The sequence below is a fragment of the Epinephelus moara genome, chromosome 1 (genome assembly GCF_006386435.1).
Source record: "Epinephelus moara isolate mb chromosome 1, YSFRI_EMoa_1.0, whole genome shotgun sequence".
Taxonomy (NCBI): Eukaryota; Metazoa; Chordata; class Actinopteri; order Perciformes; family Serranidae; genus Epinephelus; species Epinephelus moara.
Window position 1 is genome coordinate 37,135,180 of NC_065506.1, and position 8,558 is coordinate 37,143,737.

Genomic DNA, 8,558 nt, shown 5'->3' on the forward strand with positions numbered 1-8,558 from the left:
ATACAATTAGCCCATCTTAAAACAGCTGCAACATTAAAGTGATATATATATTAATCTATTCATGATTATAATCCAATAACTCTGAACTTGGTCACTCTCAATCAACTCATGGTGCTTTCAGTCATTTTGGTCCTACTCTCTGGACTTCTTTTCCATATGAACTGTGGTCTGCTGCGACAGCGTTCTCTTTTAAAAGCAAACTTTTTTTCACAAGCTTTTAGTTAGGTTTTTAAGTGTATTTCTATTTGTTTTAGGAATTAGTAGTATTATTGTCACAATCTGCCCTTTTTTGAGAATAATGATAATAACAGTACAGTACCCTCTTACTTTGGCTTTTACAATGACGTGCTTGTTTCATATGTGCAGTTTCCTTATGTGCAATATTTTATAACTTTCTGCGCAATAATATTTATATATTTCTTATCTTATTATCTTTACAGTAAATATACTACATGGCATGTGTTTGGTTCAGTTATCCTGTGCAACTATCAATCGCAGACATACAATATCTGTACAAGTGAAAGCTGTCTATAGATTTTATATAAATAAAAAAAATATATATATATTCTAAAAAAAAAAATGTTTTGGCACTCGACACTTTTTTTCTCTTGCGTCCGACTTTTTGTCTCATCCTATCGTATCTAATTTTAAAAACAAACTTTTTTCACAAGCTTTTAGTTAGGTTTTTAAGTGTATTTTATATGTTTTAGGAATTAGTATTACCATTGTCATTATCTCCCCTTTTTTTTAAGAACAATGATAATAACAGTAACCTCTTATTTTGTTTGTTTTTCCCTGTCCTGCTTGGTTTATAGATGTAGTATTTTATTATCTTATATGATAATGTATGGGGGGGGGTCGTATGAAATGTGCTATAGAAATAAAACTGACATGACTCTGCATTTTACTTGTGATACTTTGACTTGAATAAAACTTTTAAATACCTGTGATAAAGTATTCGCACACTGTGGTATGGTATTCCTTCTTTTACCTAACTAAATGATCTCAGCACTTCTTCCACCACTGTTGCATTAGACAACATTAGTTTTAGCTGGGTGTGATTAATAAATAACTTCACTGAACTGAGCTTTCATCCTACAGGAGACCTCACATAAATTGGTGTCCTGCTGCTGCATTCAAGAACAGAAGTAAACAACTGAAACCACAGCTTTTAGGGGGTCGTGATGTTCCTCCCGGTGTCTCGAAAGGACACAAAAGAAGCCACCACAGAGTGGGTGATAAGAGGCAGGAGCACAGGCACTTTGGTGCAGTGATTGGAGGAGCTTTTTCTCTTCCCTGCCGCGCTTTGAGAATAACAACTCAGTCAGCTGCTCCAGATTTAGGCCACATCAATAAAAACCTGAACCTGAATGCATCCCGTGTAATAAAACGGTGTCAGGCCACATCCACCGCTCGTGCAGAGCTGCAGGTGCTTAAACTTGCTGGCGGTGTATTTTCCAACCACACCACACAGCCGTGGGAACAAGACCGCGGTTAACGTGGTGGTTGAGGACAAGAGGTTACAGACAATAACCCCCCACGGTGTCTAACACAACACCTAGCGTTAGCATCGCTCATCCACACATTTCTAATCCAACGGTAAGAGACGGAGATGTTAGCAAAACTAAATCAAAAACAACTTACTGTGATGGTAACTTCGTGCTTTTTCAATCGATACTTGAGGCTCTTCATCTTGTAACTTGCAGGTTTCCGGTGTTAAAAGTCTCCTTTGCTGAGTAAATTCATAAATAGTATTAAAAAACTTTCCAGAAAGTTCACACGAAGTAAGTTTTATCCGTCCCCTTCTTTTACAATCCTGACAGAGCGAGTTTCACCTGACGCCTAACCGCAAACTCTGCTCGCGCTTTGATTGACAACCGCTGGAAGCCAATCAAACTGAAGCATGAGCGGGGCTTATACTTTTAGTCCAATCAGCGACGTTAGGGGGCGGGACTTCCTTGTGAAGAGACGTTGGGAGAAGTTGGAGACATCCTGGGACAAGGCAGGAACAACCTGGCATGACGTCAGGCCTACCTGAGGATCGACACACCTGGAAGAAGCAGCTATGAATCTCTGTGCAAACTAGTATAATTAGCTGCTCAGTTATTTACGTCAAGACGACAATAGAAAGTGTTTACCTAGCTGCCACCACCTGCAATAAAAATTATCTTAATAACTACCTAAACTGTGTGTCACCCAGTTACCTGTCTGTGTGTGTCACGGATCACTGAGCTCACTGTACCTGTAACTGTACTGTGGTAGCCCTGCAGTTATGTGCTAATGTTAGGTAGGCCCACTGCAATTTACATGCTCCTGATTGAACCTTAAACTTGGTCTCGCCCAAATTTAAAGAGGAAATATTAAGTGTTTGAAGAACAACTCAGCTCTTTTATGTATTATACTTTATTAATTTATTGACAGGGAGGGTGTATGCTACTAACTTTTATGAACATATGTCAGAATTAGCCAGAAATGCTCAATTTTATTTATTTATTATATGTTATATTCTGATTATTCATGATCATACAATATCAGTGTTGTTAAACTGTGCAATATCTACACTTCTGTTGGTCAATAATGTAAAATCAGCCAATCAGTATGTCTCTTTATGATGCTTTCTTATTATTTAATGCTATTTGCTTATTGTTCTGCTCTTTGTTTTTGTACAGTTATTTACTTTATGTTTTTACACTCCTCAAAAAATTAAGGGATCACTTAATAGCTACAGTATGACACCAAGTCAGTTAATTTTCACAGATATCAATCTGTCCATTTAGGAAGCACAAATGATTGTGAATCAGTTTTTGGTGCAAATGAAAGTGACAACAGGTGCAATGGAGAGGCAAAAACAAGACAACCCCCCCAAAAGGGAATGGTTTCACATGTGGTGTCCATAGACAGTTGCTCTCTCCTCATCCTTCCTAACTGATTCTTCTCTAGTTCTGTGTTCTGCTAGTGTCCTTGTCACTACTGATAGCATGAGGCAGTACCTGCAGCCCAGTAAGGATGGGTTCCTCCTGTTGTAGGACAATGCCCGGCCTCCCTCTCGTTCCACTGACCTAAATCTAAGCACCTATGGGATGTCATGTATCGGTGCATCCAGTGCTGCCCAGAATCGCCACAGACTGTCCAGGAGCTCACTGATGCCCTGATCCAGGCCTGGGAGGAGATCCCCCAGGACACCATTCGCTGACTCATCAGGAGCATGCCCAGACAGGAGTGCATACAGTAACGCGGGGGCAATAATTACTGAGTCACATTATGAGTTATCATGATAAAATTCACACAAGTTGGATCAGCCTGTGATTTCAATATTTTACTGGGATTTTCGGTGTGATTTTGAATCCAGCCCTCAGTGGGTTGATGGTTTTGGTCTCCACTGACTGTTGTTACATCATTTTGTTCTCAACAAATTATACAATGACCCCTGAGCTGCTGTAACATGTGAATTTCCCCAGTGTGGGATTAATAAAGCCATATCTTATCTGATCTTATGTTATCTTATGTTATCTTATCTTGTCTCGTCTCGTCTCGTTGTTCAAGCTGGGTTATGCACTTTAACGATAGAAGCTGGGTAGAATCAAGACCTTTGACAGTTTAGGACCCCTGTGTTCAAGATAAACAACAGATTTTCTGACAATCAGACAGATGCTCGTTCATTTATGTCCAAATCTCTACTGGGCCATGTTCTTTTTTGGGAGTACTGCCACTTCCTATTGGTCAACTGCAGAATCATTTTGGGGACATGCTTCAATGGCTTAATTAAAAAAGTCCACCAAGTTTGGTGATGTTTGAAAAAGCCCCCATTGATCATGGCCAAATTTTGTGAAAGGCCATAGCACTTCTTTGGAACTTGTGGTGCCCCCTATTAAAGCAGTGACAAATATTCAGATACAAACAGAGCCTGCACTACACAGAGACAACAAAGACAACAGCTATTATAACACACAATGAATTAGGCAAAAATGATGACGAGCAGGACAACAAACAAGATGAAAACACATCAACAATAAAAGCACTCAACAATAAAAGCAGTGGAAAATATACAGATAGAACAGAGCCTGCACTGCACAGAGACAAGGAAGACAGTGGTCATAACACACAAAGAACTGGGCAAAATAATGAATAACAAGACAACAAACAACATGAGAACACTTCACTGGTCTAGTTAAAATGATATTTGTACTAAAGTAAAAATAGCAGCAACACTGTAAAGAAATACCCTGTTACAATCAGAATATCCTGCATTGAGTAAATGGGAAATGGAAAATGGACTGCACTTGTATATCACCTCTCTAGTCTTCCAACCACTCAAAGCGTGTCACTTTATCCATTCACACACATATTCACACACATGGTGCCACCTGCTACTCAGTCACCATTCACACACACTCACACACCAATGGAACAGCCATCTCCGGCCGGAAATTGAGCTGCTGATCCTCTGATTGGTGGATGCCCCGCTCTGCCTTCAAGCCACAGCCCCCCCCTCAAGTAAAAGTACAAAAGTATTAGCATCAAATTATACTTAAAGTACCCAAAATAAAATAACTCAGTATGCAGAATGGCCCATTTCAGAATAATGCAAATAATATTATTGGATTATGATCCATAATAATTGATGCATCACTTTAATGTGTCAGCTGGTAAAGATGGAGCAGATGTTACTTACTTTACATACTGCTTTGTAGCTTAACTGCTAATAAGTCTTATAATTTATTAGTTCATTTATATTTTGTATTGATTACCTGAATCTATAAAGTAGCTTGTGGCTACAGTTGTCAAATAGTTACATTCTACCACTGGAATTTATATGGAATATCCTACTTTTTACCCCATGGATAGAACGATAGCTAGAACGATAGAACGATAGAACGATAGATAGAACGATAGAACGATAGATAGATAGATAGAACGATACACAGATAGAACGATACACAGATAGAACGATACACAGATAGATAGATAGATAGATAGATAGATAGATAGATAGATAGATGGACGGACGGACAGACAGACAGACAGACAGATAGATAGATAGAACGATAGAACGATAGAACGATAGATAAAACTATAGAACGATAGAACGATAGAACGATGACGGACAGACAGACAGACAGACAGAGTTTTTTGCACTGCATAATTTTACCCAGAACAGTAGAAAGGAATCTGTATACACTCTCCAATAAACCCTAAGAATAAATTATCCATCCTTCCTATCTGCATTTATCAAATAATATAAACAGTCATATCTTTCTGCATCTAAATATAACCACCACTGATTACACCCATGAGCTCAACAGTACGTTATCTATTACTTGGAATAAAATGCCTCATTTGTCTACATTTGCTGCTTTAAATAAACAGCTGCCATTACCTAAACTGAGCTATCTGCTGTTTTCCCAGAACAAACATCCAACTGTCTATTATCTTTAATAAACATCTTGGATGAAAATATACTTCTGTGAGAAAAAGGTCTTGAAGTGTTGGTTAGAAACAGCCAGATTGTTGCTGTACAGTATATATATTTTTTGATTTAGACCAGAAAATGAGATGTAAGTACAGGCTTGTTGGTTCAAGGACATGTGGGTAGAACACTGAACAGTCATCTGCCCTTGAATTATCTCATTCCTCCATTTTATGTGAGTATGGAATTATACAGAATATAGGACAAGAGTTTTTAATATATATATATAACAGCATGTACAACAGAACATGTGCTCACTACTTAATGCCTGAGGTACAATTGATACAGAAAATACCTGATCAATTGATGTAAGATTTAAAAGTTAAAATACTTGTTCCAAAGACTATTTGAGATTCAGATAGATTTATTTAAAGATTATTTTGGGGGCTTTTTATGTCTTTATTAGAAAGGATAGACTTATTGCGAAAGGGTGGGAGAGAGGGGATGACATGCAGCAAAGGGCCACAGGCTGGAACTGAACCCATGGCTGCTGTGTCTTCGTACGTGGGGCACCTGCTCGACCTATGTGTCCCTTGGTACCCTCAGATCTAGATGTTAATTCAAATATCTAAATCTGTTTTAGGCTTATTTACTCTCTTTGGTATTAATGTGCCAGAGTGTAGAGTGGTGGGTTGATTGATTTCAACATAGAATGTATGTAAATGCTGAAATACCACTGCACAAAGGCTGCATATATCCTTCTATTATGTATTCTGCTTTGTTAATAAAATGACCAATCTATGTCATCAAGGGTCAACAGTGGTAAACGCTTGACAAACAAATCAACAGGGAAGTAGCCAGAAGCTATTTCCACTGTCAACATCTTTGTACTTCTTCTCCTCTATATCTTAAAGGTAAATATTGGACGTTTTGCTCCACTGTATTTGTCTGACAGCTTTAGTTACTTTTCAGATTACGATTTTTCATCTCAACATCCAAGGAAAACCATGCATCTCCATATTTGGTGTTTTGAATTTGAATGTTTCTGATAAAGAGTGAAATGTTCCTTTGTGGGGTGAGAAAATGATCCCGCTACTTAAAGGTATACCATGCAGGATTGTTGGCAGTACGCAGGTATACGGAGTACACCCGCCTCTTTTTCTGGTCGTTTACAGCAGTGGCTCCCAACTGGTCCAGCCTTTGGGTCCAGATTTCTCTTAGTCATTACTTCAAGGTCTACACAGTTTAATACATTCAGCGTCATACTTGCATTTGGCCATGTCGTCGAGCACGTTTGCTGTCTTTATCAAGTAGCTGTCCATTAGTCAATTACTCTGCAGCAGGAAATGACACTTCGAAATGAAGGCTATGCCAGAAATTCACTGTACTTCAAAATAAAGTGTGTTTTTTTAACAAACTTGACATGTCCGCGACCCACCAGTTGGGAACCACTGGTTTACAGTATACCCACCTATCACCTAAAATGCCACTGTAATATGTAGGAGAGTACCCACCTCCTCTTCAGTTACCCACAGATCTACTTAATGGTTCTGCCACCTCATCAACTATGACTACACCACTGATTGTTGGTTGCTGCTTGTAAACGCCCTTGCCGGCGAAAGTAAAAGTAAAAGCCAACCCCAGACTGACTCTCATTTGACGTTTCACCTCAATATATTTGCAGATTTGTTTGGCATTGTGTCTCTTGGATGCCTGCTGCTTATGATCTTGCACCTGGTTGCTACCTTTTTATAAAACCCCACTGAGCACTGTGGGGGTACACATCCATAAACGTCCTGAAAAACAGAAAATAAGTACAGACAGGCGGAGGGAGTCTCTGCAGAGAAGTACAGCACCACCATTTTTAGGGCAAATCTTACTAAGTACATCTTTTTTTTATCGCTCACTGAACGTCCTGTGTCTTGTGTTTCTATGTTCTTTGTTGGAATGCATCACTTGAGTGTCACAACTAATTTCGTTGTATTCCTATGCAATGACAATAAAGGCTTTCAAGCTCTGGTTCAAGTTCTTTAAAAACCCGTCTTGGATCTGCAGAGAATTTGTTTCCACATCCTCTTCATGAGAATTTAATCTTTTCTAAATGCATGTGGAGCACCACGTCCTTCACGAGGGCAGAATGGGCAGAAGCACGGGGCGTCGATGGCTTAGTGGTAGAGTAGGTGCCCCATGCACAAGACTGTTGCCGCAGCGGCCCAGGTTCAGCCTGTGGCCCCTTGCATCCAATTTAATATCAATCCACATGCTAGTAGGGTCACAAATAATATCATGTTATGTTGGGAGCTGGTTAACACAAGATCAGAACCTTTAATACCAAAGACCACAGGTCGACCCAGGACGACTGATAGCAACTGAAAAACAATTTGCTAATATGTTGTGACTCTTGGGCAGTGCCAGGACAGATAGGTTAATGAGGCCGGCCACTGCCCACAACAGTCACACACTGGACTAATATTCTGACACGTTTTACATGAAAAGTTGAATTTAGGCAGATATATGGTTCTCACAGGACAGCCAAGCTACAAACATATGATGACCTTAAAGAATATGACGCATTGCTGTAGATTAAACTACCAAACAGTATATTTAACAGCTCCAATCAGCACAACCTTCAACAACTCCAGCAGCAAATTCAACATTAATGCAGCAGTAATATTAATCCAATATTTGTATAATAGTAAAACACTGTCAGGGAACATTTACTGCAGAATTGGTACTTTTACTTTAAGTAAATTCAGCTGATAAAACTTCAGTACTTTTACTTGAGGAAAATACTGAATGCAGGGCTCTTACTTATAGTGGATTATTTTCATTTCCAGTAAAGGATCAGAGTACTTCCTCCACCACTGGAAGCAGGTTCAAGCAGCAGGTGAAGTTTTTGGGAGAATCAATCAAACGCAGGGGGGAAATGCTGCCCCCTTGTGGCCTCTAATCGGACAAAACTAAAACAATGAGTCAGTCAATCAATGGATAGATAATGAGTAAGGTGCAGTCTGGGAATTTGGGAAAACCACCTGAAACTCTGAGGACACCTTGAGTGTTAGTTTTTAAACTCTGGACCCTCAAACACATTACTCTCACTTCGATGACACGTTCAGGTAAAATGGGACAGTCATGTTTGTTTATTTTTTTA